The sequence below is a fragment of the Schistocerca cancellata genome, chromosome 5 (assembly GCF_023864275.1).
Source record: "Schistocerca cancellata isolate TAMUIC-IGC-003103 chromosome 5, iqSchCanc2.1, whole genome shotgun sequence".
Lineage (NCBI taxonomy): Eukaryota > Metazoa > Arthropoda > Insecta > Orthoptera > Acrididae > Schistocerca > Schistocerca cancellata.
The window spans coordinates 823,489,270-823,512,293 of record NC_064630.1 but is presented as its reverse complement, the minus strand read 5'-3'; positions in this window follow the sequence as shown (position 1 = coordinate 823,512,293).

Below are 23,024 nucleotides of genomic sequence, written 5' to 3'. Positions count from 1 at the left end.
AAGGCACAGAACCGAAGGTATTTCATAGCGACGCAATTTCTGTGTTAAATCGTCATTGAGAGTTATCGACGGATGCAATTAAGAAGGAATAGTGCATCCGAAAAGAGTTACTGGCCTTCGAATATAAGATCCTGTCGTTGCCATAGAAACGTTCCTCGATTTAGAAAGAGAAGGCATAGAACTTAAGGTATTTCATAGTGACGCAATTTCTGTGTTATTTCGTCATTGTGAGTTATCGACGGATGCAATAAAGAAGGAATAGTGCATCCGAAAAGAGATAATCGCCTCCGAATATAAGATTCTGTCGTTGCCATAGAAACGTTCCTCGATTTAGAAAGAGAAGGCATAGAGCCTATAGTATTTCATAGCGACGCAATTTCTGTGTTAATTCGTCATTGTGAGTTATCGACGGATGCAATAAAGAAGGAATAGTGCATCCGAAAAGAGATAATCGCCTCCCAATATAAGATTCTGTCGTTGCCACTGAAACGTTCCTCGATTTAGAAAGAGAAGGCATAGAACCTATAGTATTTCATAGCGACGCAATTTCTGTGTTAATTCGTCATTGTGAGGGATCGAAGGATGCAATAAAGAAGTAATAGTGCATCCGAAAAGAGATACTCGCCTACCAATATAAGAACCTGCTGTTGCCATAGAAACGTTCCTCTATTTAGAAAGAGAAGGCATAGAACCTATAGTATTTCATAGCGATGCAATTTCTGTGTTAATTCGTCATTGTGAGGTATCCACGGATGCAATAAAGAAGGAATAGTGCATCCGAAAAGATATACTCGCCTCCCAATATAAGATCCAGTCGTTGCCATAGTTACGTTCCTCGATTTGGAAAGAGAAGGCATAGAACCCATAGTATTTCATAGCGACGCAATTTCTGTCTTAATTCCCTATTTTGCGGGATCGACGGATGCAATAAAGAAGGAATAGTGCATCCGAAAAGAGATACTCGTCTCCCAATATAAGGTCCTGTCGTTGCCATAGAAACGTTCCTCGATTTAGAAAGAGAAGGCATAGAACCTATAGTATTTCATAGCGACGCAATTTCTGTCTTAATTCGTTATTGTGCGGGATCGACGTATGCAATAAAGAAGGAATAGTGCATCCGAAAAGAGATACTCGCCTCCCAATATAAGGTCCTGTCGTTGCCATAGAGAAGTTCCTCGATTTAGAAAGAGAGGGAATAGAACCCAAAGTATTTCATAGCGACGCAATTTCTGTGTTAAATCGTCATTGTGAGTTATCGACGGATGCAATAAAGAAGGAATAGTGCATCCGAAACGAGATACTCGCCTCCCAATATAAGATCCTGTCGTTGCCATAGAAACGTTCCTCGATTTAGAAAGAGAAGGCATAGAACCCATAGCATTTCATAGCGACGCAATTTCTGTGTTAATTCGTCATTGTAAGGGATCGACGGATGCAATAAGGAAGGAATAGTGCATCCGAAAAGAGATAATCGCCTCCCAATATAAGATCCTGTCGATGCCATAGAAACGTTCCTCGATTTAGAAAGAGAAGGCATAGAACCTATAGTATTTCATGGCGACGCAATTTCTGTGTTAAGTCGTCATTGTGAGGGATCGACAGTTGCAATAACGAAGGAATAGCGCATCCGAAAAGAGATACTCGCCTCCCAATATAAGATCCAGTCGTTCCCATAGAAGCGTTCCGCGATTTAGAAAGAGAAGGCATAGAACCTAAGGAATTTCATAGCGACGCAATTTTTGTGTTAATTCGTCATTGTGAGTTATCGACGGAGGCAATAAAGAAGGAATAGTGCATCCGAAAAGAGCTACTCGCCTCCCAATATAAGATCCTGTCGTTGCCATAGAAACGTTCCTCGATTTAGAAAGAGAAGGCATAGAACCTATAGTATTTCATAGCGACGCAATATCTGTGTTAATTCGTCATTGTGAGGGATCGACGGATGCAATAAAGAAGTAATAGTGCATCCGAAAAGAGATACTCGACTACCAATATAAGAACCTGTCGTTGCCATAGAAACGTTCCTCTATTTAGAAACAGAAGGCATAGAACCTATAGTATTTCATAGCGATGCAATTTCTGTGTTATTTCGTCATTGTGAGGTATCCACGGATGCAATAAAGAAGGAATAGAGCATCCGAAAAGAGATACTCGCCTCCCAATATAAGATCCAGTCGTTGCCATAGAAACGTTCCTCGATTTAGAAAGAGAAGGCATAGAACCCATAGCATTTCATAGCGACGCAATTTCTGTGTTAATTCGTCATTGTAAGGGATCGACGGATGCAATAAAGAAGGAACAGTGCACCCGAAAAGAGATACTCGTCTCCCAATTGAAAATCATTCTGTTGCCATAGAAACGTTCCTCGATTTAGAAAGAGACGGCATAGAATCTATAGTATTTCATAGCGCCGCAATTTCTGTGTTAATTCGTCATTGTGAGGGATCGACGGAAGCAATAAAGAAGTAATAGTGCATCCGAAAAGAGATAGTCGCCTACCAATATAAGAACCTGACGTTGCCATCGAAACGTTACTCTATTTAGAAAGAGAAGGCATAGAACCAATAGTATTTCATAGCGATGCAATTTCTGTGTTAATTCGTCATTGTGAGGGATCGACGGATGCAATAAAGAAGGAATAGTGCATCCGCAAAGAGATACTCGCCTCCCAATATAAGATCCTGTCGTTAACCATAGAAACGTTCCTCAATTTAGAAAGAGAAGGCATAGAACCTAAGGTATTTCATAGCGACGCAATTTCTGTGTTAATTCGTCATTGTGAGTTATCGACGGATGCAAAAAGAAGGAATAGTGCATCCGAAATGAGATACTCGCCTCCCAATATAAGATTCTGTCGTTGCCATTGAAACGTTCCTCGATTTAGAAAGAGAAGGCATAGAACCTATAGTATTTCATAGCGACGCAATTTCTGTGTTAATTCGTCATTGTAAGGGATCGACGGATGCCATAAAGAAGGAATAGTGCATCCGAAAAGAGATACTCGCCTCCCAGTAGAAGATCCCGTCGTTGCCATAGTTACGTTCCTCGATTTACAAAGAGAAGTCATAGAACCTATAGTATTTTATAGCGACGCAATTTCTGTGTTAATTCGTCATTGTGAGGGATCGACGGATGCAATAAAGAAGGAATAGTGCATCCGAAAAGATATACTCGCCTCCCAATATAAGAGCATGTCGTTGCCATAGAAACGTTCCTCGATTTAGAAAGAGAAGGCATAGAACCTAATGTATTTCATAGCGACGCAATTTCTGTGTTAATTCGTCATTGTGAGTTATCGACGGATGCAATAAAGAAGGAATAGTGCATCCGAAAAGAGATACTCACCTCCCAATATAAGTTCCTGGCGCTGTCATAGAAACGTTCCTCGAATTAGAAAGAGAAAGCATAGAACCTATAATATTTCATGGCGACGCAATTTCTGTGTTAATTCGTCATTGTGAGGGATCGACGGATGCCATAAAGAAGGAATAGTGCATCCGAAAAGAGATACTCGCCTCCCAATAGATGATCCTGTCGTTGCCATAGTTACGTTACTCGATTTAGAAAGAGAAGTCATGGAACCTATAGTATCTCATAGCGATGCAATTTCTGTGTTAATTCGTCATTGTGAGGGATCGACGGATGCAATAAAGAAGGAATAGTGCATCCGAACATATATACTCGCCTCCCAATATAAGAGCATGTCGTTGCCATAGAAACGTTCCTCGATTTAGAAAGGGAAGGCATAGAACCTATAGTATTTCATACCGTCGCAATTTCGGTGTTAATTCGTCATTGTGAGGGATCGACAGATGCAATAAAGAAAAGATAGTGCATCCGAAAAGAGATTCTCGCCTCCCAATATAAGAACCTGTCGTTGCCATATAAACGCTCCTCGATTTAGAAAGAAAAGGCATAGTACCTATAGTATTTCATAGAGACGCAATTTCTGTGTTAATTCCTTATTGTGCGGAATCGACGGATGCAATAAAGAAAGAATAGTGCATCCGATAAGAGATACTCGCCTCCCAAAATGAGGTCCAGTCGTTGCCATAGAAATGTTCCTTGATTTAGAAAGAGATGGCATAGAACCTATAGTATTTCATAGCGACGCAATTTCTGTCATAATTCGTTATTGTGCGGGATCGACGGATGCAATAAAGAAGGAATAGTGCACTCGAAAAGAGATACTCGCCTCCCAATATAAGGTCCTGTCGTTGCCATAGAAAAGTTCCTCGATTTAGAAAGAGAAGGCATAGAACCCAAGGTATATCATAGCGACGCAATTTCTGTGTTAAATCGTCGTTGTGAGTTATCGACGGATGCAATAAAGAAGGAATAGTGCATCCGAAAAGAGATACTCGCCTCCCAATATAAGATCCTGTCGTTGCCATAGAAACGTTCCTCGATTTAGAAAGATAAGGCATAGAACCTAAGGTATTTCATAGCGACGCAATTTCTGTGTTAATTCGTCATTGTGAGTTATCGTCGGATGCAATAAAGAAGGAATAGTGCATCCGAAAAGAGATACTCGCCTCCCAATATCAGTTCCTGTCGTTGCCATAGAAACGTTCCCCGATTTAGAAAGAGAAGGCATAGAACCTATAGTATTTCATAGCGACGCAATTTCTGTGTTAATTCGTCATTGTGAGGGATCGACGGATGCAATAAAGAAGTAATAGTGCATCCGAAAAGAGATACTCGCCTACCAATATAAGGTCCTGTCGTTGCCATAGAGAAGTTCCTCGATTTAGAAAGAGAGGGAATAGAACCTATAGTATTTCATAGCGATGCAATTTCTGTGTTAATTCGTCATTGTGAGGTATCCACGGATGCAATAAAGAAGGAATAGTGTTTCCGAAAAGAGATACTCGCCTCCCAATAAAAGATCCAGTCGTTGCCATAGTTACGTTCCTCGATTTAGAAAGAGAAGGCATAGAACCCATAGCATTTCATAGCGACGCTATTTCTGTCTTAATTCCCTATTGTGCGGGATCGACGGATGCAATAAAGAAGGAATAGTGCATCCGAAAAGAGATACTCGTCTCCCAATATAAGGTCCTGTCGTTGCCATAGAAACGTTCTTCGATTTAGAAAGAGAAGGCATAGAACCTATAGTATTTCATAGCGACGCAATTTCTGTCTTAATTCGTTATTGTGCGGGATCGACGGATGCAATAAACAAGGAATAGTGCATCCGAAAAGAGATACTCGCCTCCCAATATAAGGTCCTGTCGTTGCCATAGAGAAGTTCCTCGATTTAGAAAGAGAGGGAATAGAACCCAAAGTATTTCATAGCGACGCAATTTCTGTGTTAAATCGTCATTGTGAGTTATCGACGGATGCAATAAAGAAGGAATAGTGCATCCGAAACGAGATACTCGCCTCCCAATATAAGATCCTGTCGTTGCCATAGAAACGTTCCTCGATTTAGAAAGAGAAGGCATAGAACCTAAGGTATTTCATAGCGACGCAATTTCTGTGTTAATTCGTCATTGTGAGTTATCGACGGATGCAATAAAGAAGGAATAGTGCATCCGAAATGAGATACTCGCCTCCCAATATAAGATTCTGTCGTTGCCATTGAAACGTTCCTCGATTTAGAAAGAGAAGGCATAGAACCTATAGTATTTCATAGCGACGCAATTTCTGTGTTAATTCGTCATTGTAAGGGATCGACGGATGCCATAAAGAAGGAATAGTGCATCCGAAAAGAGATACTCGCCTCCCAGTAGAAGATCCCGTCGTTGCCATAGTTACGTTCCTCGCTTTACAAAGAGAAGTCATAGAACCTATAGTATTTTATAGCGACGCAATTTCTGTGTTAATTCGCCATTGTGAGGGATCGACGGATGCAATAAAGAAGGAATAGTGCATCCGAAAAGATATACTCGCCTCCCAATATAAGAGCATGTCGTTGCCATAGAAACGTTCCTCGATTTAGAAAGAGAAGGCATAGAACCTAATGTATTTCATAGCGACGCAATTTCTGTGTTAATTCGTCATTGTGAGTTATCGACGGATGCAATAAAGAAGGAATAGTGCATCCGAAAAGAGATACTCACCTCCCAATATAAGTTCCTGGCGCTGTCATAGAAACGTTCCACGAATTAGAAAGAGAAAGCATAGAACCTATAATATTTCATGGCGACGCAATTTCTGTGTTAATTCGTCATTGTGAGGGATCGACGGATGCCATAAAGAAGGAATAGTGCATCCGAAAAGAGATACTCGCCTCCCAATAGATGATCCTGTCGTTGCCATAGTTACGTTACTCGATTTAGAAAGAGAAGTCATGGAACCTATAGTATCTCATAGCGATGCAATTTCTGTGTTAATTCGTCATTGTGAGGGATCGACGGATGCAATAAAGAAGGAATAGTGCATCCGAACATATATACTCGCCTCCCAATATAAGAGCATGTCGTTGCCATAGAAACGTTCCTCGATTTAGAAAGGGAAGGCATAGAACCTATAGTATTTCATACCGTCGCAATTTCGGTGTTAATTCGTCATTGTGAGGGATCGACAGATGCAATAAAGAAATGTAGTGCATCCGAAAAGAGATTCTCGCCTCCCAATATAAGAACCTGTCGTTGCCATATAAACGCTCCTCGATTTAGAAAGAAAAGGCATAGTACCTATAGTATTTCATAGAGACGCAATTTCTGTGTTAATTCCTTATTGTGCGGAATCGACGGATGCAATAAAGAAAGAATAGTGCATCCGATAAGAGATACTCGCCTCCCAAAATGAGGTCCAGTCGTTGCCATAGAAATGTTCCTTGATTTAGAAAGAGATGGCATAGAACCTATAGTATTTCATAGCGACGCAATTTCTGTCATAATTCGTTATTGTGCGGGATCGACGGATGCAATAAAGAAGGAATTGTGCGTTCGAAAAGAGATACTCGCCTCCCAATATAAGGTCCTGTCGTTGCCATAGAAAAGTTCCTCGATTTAGAAAGAGAAGGCATAGAACCTATAGTATTTCATAGCGACGCAATTTCTGTGTTAAGTCGTCATTGTGAGGGATCGACAGATGCAATAAAGAAGGAATAGCGCATCCGAATAGAGATACTCGCCTCCCAAAATAAGATCCAGTCGTTGCCATAGAAACGTTCCTCGATTTAGAAAGAGAAGGCATAGAACCTAAGGAATTTCATAGCGACGCAATTTTTGTGTTAATTCGTCATTGTGAGTTATCGACGGATGCAATAAAGAAGGAATAGTGCATCCGAAAAGAGATACTCGCCTCCCAATATAAGATCCTGTCGTTGCCATAGTTACGTTCCTCGATTTAGAAAGAGAAGGCATAGAACCCATAGCATTTCATAGCGACGCTATTTCTGTCTTAATTCCCTATTGTGCGGGATCGACGGATGCAATAAAGAAGTAATAGTGCATCCGAAAAGAGATACTCGCCTACCAATATAAGAACCTGTCGTTGCCATAGAAACGTTCCTCTATTTAGAAACAGAAGGCATAGAACCTATAGTATTTCATAGCGATGCAATTTCTGTGTTAAATCGTCATTGTGAGGTATCCACGGATGCAATAAAGAAGGAATAGTGCATCCGAAAAGAGATACTCGCCTCCCAATATAAGATCCAGTCGTTGCCATTGTTACGTTCCTCGATTTAGAAAGAGAAGGCATAGAACCCATATCATTTCATAGCGACGCAATTTCTGTGTTAATTCGTCATTGTAAGGGATCGACGGATGCAATAAAGAAGGAACAGTGCACCCGAAAAGAGATACTCGTCTCCCAATAGAAGATCATTCCGTTGCCATAGAAACGTTCCTCGATTTAGAAAGAGAAGGCATAGAACCTATAGTATTTCATAGCGACGCAATTTCTGTGTTAATTCGTCATTGTGAGGGATCGACGGATGCAATAAAGAAGGAATAGTGCATCCGCAAAGACATACTCGCCTCCCAATATAAGATCCTGTCGTTGCCATAGAAACGTTCCTCGATTTAGAAAGAGAAGACATAGAACCTATTGTATTTCATAGCGACGCAATTTCTGTCTTAATTCCCTATTGTGCGGGATCGACGGATGCAATAAAGAAGGAATAGTGCATCCGAAAAGAGATACTCGCCTCCCAATATAAGGTCCTGTCGTTGCCATAGAAACGTTCCTCGATTTAGAAAGAGAAGGCATAGAACCTAAGGTATTTCATAGCGACGTAATTTCTGTGTTAAATCGTCATTGTGATTTATCGACGGATGCAATAAAGAAGGAATAGTGCATCCGAAAAGAGATACTCGTTTCCCAAGATAAGATCCTGACGTTGCCACAGAAACGTTCCTCGGTTTAGAAAGAGAAGGCATAGAACCTAAGGTATTTCATAGCAACGCAATTTCTGTGTTAATTCGTCATTGTGAGTTATCAACGGATGCAATAAAGAAGGAATAGTGCATCCGAAAAGAGATAATCGCCTCCCAATATAAGATCCTGTCGTTGCCATAGAAACGTTCCTCGATTTAGAAAGAGAAGGCATAGAACCTATAGTATTTCATAGCGACGCAATTTCTGTGTTAATTCGTCATTGTGAGGGATCGACAGATGCAATAAAGAAGGAATAGTGCACCTGAAAAGAGATACTGGCCTCCCAATATAAGATCCAGTCGTTGCCATAGAAACGTTCCTCGATTTAGAAAGAGAAGGCATAGAACCAAAGGAATTTCATAGCGACGCAATTTTTGTGTTAATTCGTCATTGTGAGTTATCGACGGATGCAATAAAGAAGGAATGGTGCATCCGAAAAGAGATACTCGCCTCCCAATATAAGATCCTGTCGTTGCCATAGTTACGTTCCTCGATTTAGAAAGAGAAGGCATAGAACCCATAGCATTTCATAGCGACGCAATTTCTGTGTTAATTCGTCATTGTAAGGGATCGACGGATGCAATAAAGAAGGAACAGTGCACCCGAAAAGAGATACTCGTCTCCCAATTGAAGATCATTGCGTTGCCATAGAAACGTTCCTCGATTTAGAAAGAGAAGGCATAGAATCTATAGTATTTCATAGCGCCGCAATTTCTGTGTTAATTCGTCATTGTGAGGGATCGACGGAAGCAATAAAGAAGTAATAGTGCATCCGAAAAGAGATAGTCGCCTACCAATATAAGAACCTGATGTTGCCATAGAAACGTTACTCTATTTAGAAAGAGAAGGCATAGAACCTATAGTATTTCATAGCGATGCAATTTCTGTGTTAATTCGTCATTGTGAGGTATTCACGGATGCAATAAAGAAGGAATAGTGCATCCGAAAAGAGATACTCGCCTCCCAATATAAGATCCAGTCTTTGCCATAGTTACGTTCCTCGATTTAGAAAGAGAAGGCATAGAACCCATAGCATTTCATAGCGACGCAATTTCTGTGTTAATTCGTCATTTTAAGGGATCGACGGATGCAATAAAGAAGGAACAGTGCACCCGAAAAGAGATACTCGTCTCCCAATAGAAGATCATTCCGTTGCCATAGAAACGTTCCTCGATTTAGAAAGAGAAGGCATAGAACCTTAAGTATTTCATAGCGACGCAATTTCTGTGTTAATTCGTCATTGTGAGGGATCGACGGATGCAATAAAGAAGGAATAGTGCATCCGCAAAGAGATACTCGCCTCCCAATATATGATCCTGTCGTTGCCATAGAAACGTTCCTCGATTTAGAAAGAGTAGGCATAGAACCTATAGTATTTCATAGCGACGCAATTTCTGTCTTAATTCCCTATTGTGCGGGATCGACGGATGCAATAAAGAAGGAATAGTGCATCCGAAAAGAGATACTCGCCTTCCAATATAAGGTCCTGTCGTTGCCATAGAAACGTTCCTCGATTTAGAAACAGAAGGCATAGAACCTAAGGTATTTCATAGCGACGCAATTTCTGTGTTAATTCGTCATTGTGAGTTGTCGACGGATGCAATAAAGAAGGAATAGTGCATCCGAAAAGAGATACTCGCCTCCCAATATAAGATCCTGTCGTTGCCATAGAAACGTTCCTCGATTTAGAAAGAGAAGGCATAGAACCTAAGGTATTTCCTAGCGACGCAATTTCCGTATTAATTCGTCATTGTGAGGGATCGACAGATGCAATAAAGAAGGAATAGTGCCATAGTGCCATAGAAACGTTCCTCGATTTAGAAAGAGAAGGCATAGAACCTAAGGTATTTCCTAGCGACGCAATTTCCGTGTTAATTCGTCATTGTGAGGGATCGACAGATGCAATAAAGAAGGAATAGTGCATCCGAAAAGAGATACTCGCCTCCCAATATAAGATCCAGTCGTTGCCATAGAAACGTTCCTCGATTTAGAAAGAGAAGGCATAGAACCCATAGCATTTCATAGCGACGCAATTTCTGTGTTAATTCGTCATTGTAAGGGATCGACGGATGCAATAAAGAAGGAACAGTGCACCCGAAAAGAGATACTCGTCTCCCAACAGAAGATCATTCCGTTGCCATAGAAACGTTCCTCGATTTAGAAAGAGAAGGCATAGAACCTATAGTATTTCATAGCGACGCAATTTCTGTGTTAAATCGTCATTGTGAGTTATCGACGGATGCAATAAAGGAGGAATAGTGCATCCGCAAAGAGATACTCGCCTCCCAATATAAGATCCTGTCGTTGCCATAGAAACGTTCCTCAATTTAGAAAGAGAAGGCATAGAACCTAAGGTATTTCATAGCGACGCAATTTCTGTGTTAATTCGTCATTGTGAGTTATCGACGGATGCAAAAAGAAGGAATAGTGCATCCGAAATGAGATACTCGCCTCCCAATATAAGAATCTGTCGTTGCCATTGAAACGTTCCTCGATTTAGAAAGAGAAGGCATAGAACCTATAGTATTTCATAGCGACGCAAATTCTGTGTTAATTCGTCATTGTAAGGGATCGACGGATGCCATAAAGAAGGAATAGTGCATCCGAAAAGAGATACTCGCCTCCCAGTAGAAGATCCCGTCGTTGCCATAGTTACGTTCCTCGATTTACAAAGAGAAGTCATAGAACCTATAGTATTTTATAGCGACGCAATTTCTGTGTTAATTCGTCATTGTGAGGGATCGACGGATGCAATAAAGAAGGAATAGTGCATCCGAAAAGATATACTCGCCTCCCAATATAAGAGCATGTCGTTGCCATAGAAACGTTCCTCGATTTAGAAAGAGAAGGCATAGAACCTAATGTATTTCATAGCGACGCAATTTCTGTGTTAATTCGTCATTGTGAGTTATCGACGGATGCAATAAAGAAGGAATAGTGCATCCGAAAAGAGATACTCACCTCCCAATATAAGTTCCTGGCGCTGTCATAGAAACGTTCCTCGAATTAGAAAGAGAAAGCATAGAACCTATAATATTTCATGGCGACGCAATTTCTGTGTTAATTCGTCATTGTGAGGGATCGACGGATGCCATAAAGAAGGAATAGTGCATCCGAAAAGAGATACTCGCCTCCCAATAGATGATCCTGTCGTTGCCATAGTTACGTTACTCGATTTAGAAAGAGAAGTCATGGAACCTATAGTATCTCATAGCGATGCAATTTCTGTGTTAATTCGTCATTGTGAGGGATCGACGGATGCAATAAAGAAGGAATAGTGCATCCGAACATATATACTCGCCTCCCAATATAAGAGCATGTCGTTGCCATAGAAACGTTCCTCGATTTAGAAAGGGAAGGCATAGAACCTATAGTATTTCATACCGTCGCAATTTCGGTGTTAATTCGTCATTGTGAGGGATCGACAGATGCAATAAAGAAAAGATAGTGCATCCGAAAAGAGATTCTCGCCTCCCAATATAAGAACCTTTCGTTGCCATATAAACGCTCCTCGATTTAGAAAGAAAAGGCATAGTACCTATAGTATTTCATAGAGACGCAATTTCTGTGTTAATTCCTTATTGTGCGGAATCGACGGATGCAATAAAGAAAGAATAGTGCATCCGATAAGAGATACTCGCCTCCCAAAATGAGGTCCAGTCGTTGCCATAGAAATGTTTCTTGATTTAGAAAGAGATGGCATAGAACCTATAGTATTTCATAGCGACGCAATTTCTGTCATAATTAGTTATTGTGCGGGATCGACGGATGCAATAAAGAAGGAATAGTGCACTCGAAAAGAGATACTCGCCTCCCAATATAAGGTCCTGTCGTTGCCATAGAAAAGTTCCTCGATTTAGAAAGAGAAGGCATAGAACCCAAGGTATTTCATAGCGTCGCAATTTCTGTGTTAAATCGTCGTTGTGAGTTATCGACGGATGCAATAAAGAAGGAATAGTGCATCCGAAAAGAGATACTCGCCTCCCAATATAAGATCCTGTCGTTGCCATAGAAACGATCCTCGATTTAGAAAGATAAGGCATAGAACCTAAGGTATTTCATAGCGACGCAATTTCTGTGTTAATTCGTCATTGTGAGTTATCGACGGATGCAATAAAGAAGGAATAGTGCATCCGAAAAGAGATACTCGCCTCCCAATATCAGTTCCTGTCGTTGCCATAGAAACGTTCTCCGATTTAGAAAGAGAAGGTATAGAACCTATAGTATTTCATAGCGACGCAATTTCTGTGTTAATTCGTCATTGTGAGGGATCGACGGATGCAATAAAGAAGTGATAGTGCATCCGAAAAGAGATACTCGCCTACCAATATAGGGTCCTGTCGTTGCCATAGAGAAGTTCCTCGATTTAGAAAGAGAGGGAATAGAACCTATAGTATTTCATAGCGATGCAATTTCTGTGTTAATTCGTCATTGTGAGGTATCCACGGATGCAATAAAGAAGGAATAGTGTTTCCGAAAAGAGATACTCGCCTCCCAATAAAAGATCCAGTCGTTGCCATAGTTACGTTCCTCGATTTAGAAAGAGAAGGCATAGAACCCATAGCATTTCATAGCGACGCTATTTCTGTCTTAATTCCCTATTGTGCGGGATCGACGGATGCAATAAAGAAGGAATAGTGCATCCGAAAAGAGATACTCGTCTCCCAATATAAGGTCCTGTCGTTGGCATAGAAACGTTCCTCGATTTAGAAAGAGAAGGCATAGAACCTATAGTATTTCATAGCGACGCAATTTCTGTCTTAATTCGTTATTGTGCGGGTTCGACGGATGCAATAAACAAGGAATAGTGCATCCGAAAAGAGATACTCGCCTCCCAATATAAGGTCCTGTCGTTGCCATAGAGAAGTTCCTCGATTTAGAAAGAGAGGGAATAGAACCCAAAGTATTTCATAGCGACGCAATTTCTGTGTTAAATCGTCATTGTGAGTTATCGACGGATGCAATAAAGAAGGAATAGTGCATCCGAAACGAGATACTCGCCTCCCAATATAAGATCCTGTCGTTGCCATAGAAACGTTCCTCGATTTAGAAAGAGAAGGCATAGAACCTAAGGTATTTCATAGCGACGCAATTTCTGTGTTAATTCGTCATTGTGAGTTATCGACGGATGCAATAAAGAAGGAATAGTGCATCCGAAAAGAGATACTCGCCTCCCAATATAAGATTCTGTCGTTGCCATTGAAACGTTCCTCGATTTAGAAAGAGAAGGCATAGAACCTATAGTATTTCATAGCGACGCAATTTCTGTGTTAATTCGTCATTGTAAGGGATCGACGGATGCTATAAAGAAGGAATAGTGCATCCGAAAAGAGATACTCGCCTGCCAGTAGAAGATCCCGTCGTTGCCATAGTTACGTTCCTCGATTTACAAAGAGAAGTCATAGAACCTATAGTATTTTATAGCGACGCAATTTCTGTGTTAATTCGTCATTGTGAGGGATCGACGGATGCAATAAAGAAGGAATAGTGCATCCGAAAAGATATACTCGCCTCCCAATATAAGAGCATGTCGTTGCCATAGAAACGTTCCTCGATTTAGAAAGAGAAGGCATAGAACCTAATGTATTTCATAGCGACGCAATTTCTGTGTTAATTCGTCATTGTGAGTTATCGACGGATGCAATAAAGAAGGAATAGTGCATCCGAAAAGAGATACTCACCTCCCAATATAAGTTCCTGGCGCTGTCATAGAAACGTTCCTCGAATTAGAAAGAGAAAGCATAGAACCTATAATATTTCATGGCGACGCAATTTCTGTGTTAATTCGTCATTGTGAGGGATCGACGGATGCCATAAAGAAGGAATAGTGCATCCGAAAAGAGATACTCGCCTCCCAATAGATGATCCTGTCGTTGCCATAGTTACGTTACTCGATTTAGAAAGAGAAGTCATGGAACCTATAGTATCTCATAGCGATGCAATTTCTGTGTTAATTCGTCATTGTGAGGGATCGACGGATGTAATAAAGAAGGAATAGTGCATCCGAACATATATACTCGCCTCCCAATATAAGAGCATGTCGTTGCCATAGAAACGTTCCTCGATTTAGAAAGGGAAGGCATAAAACCTATAGTATTTCATACCGTCGCAATTTCGGTGTTAATTCGTCATTGTGAGGGATCGACAGATGCAATAAAGAAAAGATAGTGCATCCGAAAAGAGATTCTCGCCTCCCAATATAAGAACCTGTCGTTGCCATATAAACGCTCCTCGATTTAGAAAGAAAAGGCATAGTACCTGTAGTATTTCATAGAGACGCAATTTCTGTGTTAATTCCTTATTGTGCGGAATCGACGGATGCAATAAAGAAAGAATAGTGCATCCGATAACAGATACTCGCCTCCCAAAATGAGGTCCAGTCGTTGCCATAGAAATGTTCCTTGATTTAGAAAGAGATGGCATAGAACCTATAGTATTTCATAGCGACGCAATTTCTGTCATAATTCGTTAATGTGCGGGATCGACGGATGCAATAAAGAAGGAATAGTGCACTCGAAAAGAGATACTCGCCTCCCAATATAAGGTCCTGTCGTTGCCATAGAAAAGTTCCTCGATTTAGAAAGAGAAGGCATAGAACCCAAGGTATTTCATAGCGACGCAATTTCTGTGTTAATTCGTCATTGTGAGTTATCGACGGATGCAATAAAGAAGGAATAGTGCATCCGAAATGAGATACTCGCCTCCCAATATAAGATTCTGTCGTTGCCATTGAAACGTTCCTCGATTTAGAAAGAGAAGGCATAGAACCTATAGTATTTCATAGCGACGCAATTTCTGTGTTAATTCGTCATTGTAAGGGATCGACGGATGCCATAAAGAAGGAATAGTGCATCCGAAAAGAGATACTCGCCTCCCAGTAGAAGATCCCGTCGTTGCCATAGTTACGTTCCTCGATTTACAAAGAGAAGTCATAGAACCTATAGTATTTTATAGCGACGCAATTTCTGTGTTAATTCGCCATTGTGAGGGATCGACGGATGCAATAAAGAAGGAATAGTGCATCCGAAAAGATATACTCGCCTCCCAATATAAGAGCATGTCGTTGCCATAGAAACGTTCCTCGATTTAGAAAGAGAAGGCATAGAACCTAATGTATTTCATAGCGACGCAATTTCTGTGTTAAATCGTCGTTGTGAGTTATCGACGGATGCAATAAAGAAGGAATAGTGCATCCGAAAAGAGATACTCGCCTCCCAATATAAGATCCTGTCGTTGCCATAGAAACGTTCCTCGATTTAGAAAGATAAGGCATAGAACCTAAGGTATTTCATAGCGACGCAATTTCTGTGTTAATTCGTCATTGTGAGTTATCGACGGATGCAATAAAGAAGGAATAGTGCATCCGAAAAGAGATACTCGCCTCCCAATATCAGTTCCTGTCGTTGCCATAGAAACGTTCCCCGATTTAGAAAGAGAAGGCATAGAACCTATAGTATTTCATAGCGACGCAATTTCTGTGTTAATTCGTCATTGTGAGGGATCGACGGATGCAATAAAGAAGTAATAGTGCATCCGAAAAGAGATACTCGCCTACCAATATAAGGTCCTGTCGTTGCCATAGAGAAGTTCCTCGATTTAGAAAGAGAGGGAATAGAACCTATAGTATTTCATAGCGATGCAATTTCTGTGTTAATTCGTCATTGTGAGGTATCCACGGATGCAATAAAGAAGGAATAGTGTTTCCGAAAAGAGATACTCGCCTCCCAATAAAAGATCCAGTCGTTGCCATAGTTACGTTCCTCGATTTAGAAAGAGAAGGCATAGAACCCATAGCATTTCATAGCGACGCTATTTCTGTCTTAATTCCCTATTGTGCGGGATCGACGGATGCAATAAAGAAGGAATAGTGGATCCGAAAAGAGATACTCGTCTCCCAATATAAGGTCCTGTCGTTGCCATAGAAACGTTCCTCGATTTAGAAAGAGAAGGCATAGAACCTATAGTATTTCATAGCGACGCAATTTCTGTCTTAATTCGTTATTGTGCGGGATCGACGGATGCAATAAACAAGGAATAGTGCATCCGAAAAGAGATACTCGCCTCCCAATATAAGGTCCTGTCGTTGCCATAGAGAAGTTCCTCGATTTAGAAAGAGAGGGAATAGAACCCAAAGTATTTCATAGCGACGCAATTTCTGTGTTAAATCGTCATTGTGAGTTATCGACGGATGCAATAAAGAAGGAATAGTGCATCCGAAACGAGATACTCGCCTCCCAATATAAGATCCTGTCGTTGCCATAGAAACGTTCCTCGACTTAGAAAGAGAAGGCATAGAACCCATAGCATTTCATAGCGACGCAATTTCTGTGTTAATTCGTCATTGTAAGGGATCGACGGATGCAATAAAGAAGGAATAGTGCATCCGAAAAGAGTTAATCGCCTCCGAATATAAGATCCTGTCGATGCCATAGAAACGTTCCTCGATTTAGAAAGAGAAGGCATAGAACCTATAGTATTTCATAGCGACGCAATTTCTGTGTTAAGTCGTCATTGTGAGGGATCGACAGTTGCAATAAAGAAGGAATAGCGCATCCGAATAGAGATACTCGCCTCCCAAAATAAGATCCAGTCGTTGCCATAGAAACGTTCCTCGATTTAGAAAGAGAAGGCATAGAACCTAAGGAATTTCATAGCGACGCAATTTTTGTGTTAATTCGTCATTGTGAGTTATCGACGGATGCAATAAAGAAGGAATAGTGCATCCGAAAAGAGATACTCGCCTCCCAATATAAGATCCTGTCGTTGCCATAGAAACGTTCCTCGATTTAGAAAGAGAAGGCATAGAACCTATAGTAATTCATAGCGACGCAATATCTGTGTTAATTCGTCATTGTGAGGGATCGACGGATGCAATAAAGAAGTAATAGTGCATCCGAAAAGAGATACTCGCCTACCAATATAAGAACCTGTCGTTGCCATAGAAACGTTCCTCTATTTAGAAACAGAAGGCATAGAACCTATAGTATTTCATAGCGATGCAATTTCTGTGTTAAATCGTCATTGTGAGGTATCCACGGATGCAATAAAGAAGGAATAGTGCATCCGAAAAGAGATGCTCGCCTCCCAATATAAGATCCAGTCGTTGCCATTGTTACGTTCCTCGATTTAGAAAGAGAAGGCATAGAACCCATAGCATTTCATAGCGACGCAATTTCTGTGTTAATTCGTCATTGTAAGGGATCGACGGATGCAATAAAGAAGGAATAGTGCATCCGAAAAGAGTTACTCGCCTCCTAATATAAGAACCTGTCGTTGCCATAGAAACGTTCCTCGATTTAGAAAGAGAAGGCATAGAACCTATAGTATATCATAACGACAAAATTTCTGTGTTCATTCGCCATTTAGAGGGATCGACGGATGCAATAAAGAAGGAATAGTGCATCCGAAAAGAGATACTCGTCTCCCAATAGAAGATCATTCCGTTGCCATAGAAACGTTCCTCGATTTAGAAAGAGAAGGCATAGAACCTATAGTATTTCATAGCGACGCAATTTCTGTGTTAATTCGTCATTGTGAGGGATCGACGGATGCAATAAAGAAGGAATAGTGCATCCGCAAAGACATTCTCGCCTCCCAATATAAGATCCTGTCGTTGCCATAGAAACGTTCCTCGATTTAGAAAGAGAAGACATAGAACCTATTGTATTTCATAGCGACGCAATTTCTGTCTTAATTCCCTATTGTGCGGGATCGACGGATGCAATAAAGAAGGAATAGTGCATCCGAAAAGAGATACTCGCCTCCCAATATAAGGTCCTGTCGTTGCCATAGAAACGTTCCTCGATTTAGAAAGAGAAGGCATAGAACCTAAGGTATTTCATAGCGACGTAATTTCTGTGTTAAATCGTCATTGTGATTTATCGACGGATGCAATAAAGAAGGAATAGTGCATCCGAAATGAGATACTCGTTTCCCAAGATAAGATCCTGTCGTTGCCACAGAAACGTTCCTCGGTTTAGAAAGAGAAGGCATAGAACCTAAGATATTTCATAGCAACGCAATTTCTGTGTTAATTCGTCATTGTGAGTTATCAACGGATGCAATAAAGAAGGAATAGTGCATCCGAAAAGAGATAATCGCCTCCCAATATAAGATCCTGTCGTTGCCATAGAAACGTTCCTCGATTTAGAAAGAGAAGGCATAGAACCCATAGCATTTCATAGCGACGCTATTTCTGTCTTAATTCCCTATTGTGCGGGATCGACGGATGCAATAAAGAAGGAATAGTGCATCCGAAAAGAGATACTCGTCTCCCAATATAAGGTCCTGTCGTTGCCATAGAAACGTTCCTCGATTTAGGAAGAGAAGGCATAGAACCTATAGTATTTCATAGCGACGCAATTTCTGTCTTAATTCGTTATTGTGCGGGATCGACGGATGCAATAAACAAGGAATAGTGCATCCGAAAAGAGATACTCGCCTCCCAATATAAGGTCCTGTCGTTGCCATAGAGAAGTTCCTCGATTTAGAAAGAGAGGGAATAGAACCCAAAGTATTTCATAGCGACGCAATTTCTGTGTTAAATCGTCATTGTGAGTTATCGACGGATGCAATAAAGAAGGAATAGTGCATCCGAAACGAGATACTCGCCTCCCAATATAAGATTCTGTCGTTGCCATAGAAACGTTCCTCGATTTAGAAAGAGAAGGCATAGAACCTAAGGTATTTCATAGCGACGCAATTTCTGTGTTAATTCGTCATTGTGAGTTATCGACGGATGCAATAAAGAAGGAATAGTGCATCCGAAATGAGATACTCGCCTCCCAATATAAGATTCTGTCGTTGCCATTGAAACGTTCCTCGATTTAGAAAGAGAAGGCATAGAACCTATAGTATTTCATAGCGACGCAATTTCTGTGTTAATTCGTCATTGTAAGGGATCGACGGATGCCATAAAGAAGGAATAGTGCATCCGCAAAGAGATACTCGCCTCCCAGTAGAAGATCCCGTCGTTGCCATAGTTACGTTCCTCGATTTACAAAGAGAAGTCATAGAACCTATAGTATTTTATAGCGACGCAATTTCTGTGTTAATTCGTCATTGTGAGGGATCGACGGATGCAATAAAGAAGGAATAGTGCATCCGAACATATATACTCGCCTCCCAATATAAGAGCATGTCGTTGCCATAGAAACGTTCCTCGATTTAGAAAGGGAAGGCATAGAACCTATAGTATTTCATACGGTCGCAATTTCGGTGTTAATTCGTCATTGTGAGGGATCGACAGATGCAATAAAGAAAAGATAGTGCATCCGAAAAGAGATTCTCGCCTCCCAATATAAGAACCTGTCGTTGCCATATAAACGCTCCTCGATTTAGAAAGAAAAGGCATAGTACCTGTAGTATATCATAGAGACGCAATTTCTGTGTTAATTCCTTATTGTGCGGAATCGACGGATGCAATAAAGAAAGAATAGTGCATCCGATAAGAGATACTCGCCTCCCAAAATGAGGTCCAGTCGTTGCCATAGAAATGTTCCTTGATTTAGAAAGAGATGGCATAGAACCTATAGTATTTCATAGCGACGCAATTTCTGTCATAATTCGTTAATGTGCGGGATCGACGGATGCAATAAAGAAGGAATAGTGCACTCGAAAAGAGATACTCGCCTCCCAATATAAGGTCCTGTCGTTGCCATAGAAAAGTTCCTCGATTTAGAAAGAGAAGGCATAGAACCCAAGGTATTTCATAGCGACGCAATTTCTGTGTTAATTCGTCATTGTGAGTTATCGACGGATGCAATAAAGAAGGAATAGTGCATCCGAAATGAGATACTCGCCTCCCAATATAAGATTCTGTCGTTGCCATTGAAACGTTCCTCGATTTAGAAAGAGAAGGCATAGAACCTATAGTATTTCATAGCGACGCAATTTCTGTGTTAATTCGTCATTGTAAGGGATCGACGGATGCCATAAAGAAGGAATAGTGCATCCGAAAAGAGATACTCGCCTCCCAGTAGAAGATCCCGTCGTTGCCATAGTTACGTTCCTCGATTTACAAATAGAAGTCATAGAACCTATAGTATTTTATAGCGACGCAATTTCTGTGTTAATTCGCCATTGTGAGGTATCGACGGATGCAATAAAGAAGGAATAGTGCATCCGAAAAGATATACTCGCCTCCCAATATAAGAGCATGTCGTTGCCATAGAAACGTTCCTCGATTTAGAAAGAGAAGGCATAGAACCTAATGTATTTCATAGCGACGCAATTTCTGTGTTAAATCGTCGTTGTGAGTTATCGACGGATGCAATAAAGAAGGAATAGTGCATCCGAAAAGAGATACTCGCCTCCCAATATAAGATGCTGTCGTTGCCATAGAAACGTTCCTCGATTTAGAAAGATAAGGCATAGAACCTAAGGTATTTCATAGCGACGCAATTTCTGTGTTAATTCGTCATTGTGAGTTATCGACGGATGCAATAAAGAAGGAATAGTGCATCCGAAAAGAGATACTCGCCTCCCAATATCAGTTCCTGTCGTTGCCATAGAAACGTTCCCCGATTTAGAAAGAGAAGGCATAGAACCTATAGTATTTCATAGCGACGCAATTTCTGTGTTAATTCGTCATTGTGAGGGATCGACGGATGCAATAAAGAAGTAATAGTGCATCCGAAAAGAGATACTCGCCTACCAATATAAGGTCCTGTCGTTGCCATAGAGAAGTTCCTCGATTTAGAAAGAGAGGGAATAGAACCTATAGTATTTCATAGCGATGCAATTTCTGTGTTAATTCGTCATTGTGAGGTATCCACGGATGCAATAAAGAAGGAATAGTGTTTCCGAAAAGAGATACTCGCCTCCCAATAAAAGATCCAGTCGTTGCCATAGTTACGTTCCTCGATTTAGAAAGAGAAGGCATAGAACCCATAGCATTTCATAGCGACGCTATTTCTGTCTTAATTCCCTATTGTGCGGGATCGACGGATGCAATAAAGAAGGAATAGTGCATCCGAAAAGAGATACTCGTCTCCCAATATAAGGTCCTGTCGTTGCCATAGAAACGTTCCTCGATTTAGAAAGAGAAGGCATAGAACCTATAGTATTTCATAGCGACGCAATTTCTGTCTTAATTCGTTATTGTGCGGGATCGACGGATGCAATAAACAAGGAATAGTGCATCCGAAAAGAGATACTCGCCTCCCAATATAAGGTCCTGTCGTTGCCATAGAGAAGTTCCTCGATTTAGAAAGAGAGGGAATAGAACCCAAAGTATTTCATAGCGACGCAATTTCTGTGTTAAATCGTCATTGTGAGTTATCGACGGATGCAATAAAGAAGGAATAGTGCATCCGAAACGAGATACTCGCCTCCCAATATAAGATCCTGTCGTTGCCATAGAAACGTTCCTCGACTTAGAAAGAGAAGGCATAGAACCCATAGCATTTCATAGCGACGCAATTTCTGTGTTAATTCGTCATTGTAAGGGATCGACGGATGCAATAAAGAAGGAATAGTGCATCCGAAAAGAGTTAATCGCCTCCCAATATAAGATCCTGTCGATGCCATAGAAACGTTCCTCGATTTAGAAAGAGAAGGCATAGAACCTATAGTATTTCATAGCGACGCAATTTCTGTGTTAAGTCGTCATTGTGAGGGATCGACAGTTGCAATAAAGAAGGAATAGCGCATCCGAATAGAGATACTCGCCTCCCAAAATAAGATCCAGTCGTTGCCATAGAAACGTTCCTCGATTTAGAAAGAGAAGGCATAGAACCTAAGGAATTTCATAGCGACGCAATTTTTGTGTTAATTCGTCATTGTGAGTTATCGACGGATGCAATAAAGAAGGAATAGTGCATCCGAAAAGAGATACTCGCCTCCCAATATAAGATCCTGTCGTTGCCATAGAAACGTTCCTCGATTTAGAAAGAGAAGGCATAGAACCTATAGTAATTCATAGCGACGCAATATCTGTGTTAATTCGTCATTGTGAGGGATCGACGGATGCAATAAAGAAGTAATAGTGCATCCGAAAAGAGATACTCGCCTACCAATATAAGAACCTGTCGTTGCCATAGAAACGTTCCTCTATTTAGAAACAGAAGGCATAGAACCTATAGTATTTCATAGCGATGCAATTTCTGTGTTAAATCGTCATTGTGACGTATCCACGGATGCAATAAAGAAGGAATAGTGCATCTGAAAAGAGATACTCGCCTCCCAATATAAGATCCAGTCGTTGCCATTGTTACGTTCCTCGATTTAGAAAGAGAAGGCATAGAACCCATAGCATTTCATAGCGACGCAATTTCTGTGTTAATTCGTCATTGTAAGGGATCGACGGATGCAATAAAGAAGGAACAGTGCACCCGAAAAGAGATACTCGTCTCCCAATAGAAGGTCATTCCGTTGCCATAGAAACGTTCCTCGATTTAGAAAGAGAAGGCATAGAACCTATAGTATTTCATAGCGACGCAATTTCTGTGTTAATTCGTCATTGTGAGGGATCGACGGATGCAATAAAGAAGGAATAGTGCATCCGCAAAGACATTCTCGCCTCCCAATATAAGATCCTGTCGTTGCCATAGAAACGTTCCTCGATTTAGAAAGAGAAGACATAGAACCTATTGTATTTCATAGCGACGCAATTTCTGTCTTAATTCCCTATTGTGCGGGATCGACGGATGCAATAAAGAAGGAATAGTGCATCCGAAAAGAGATACTAG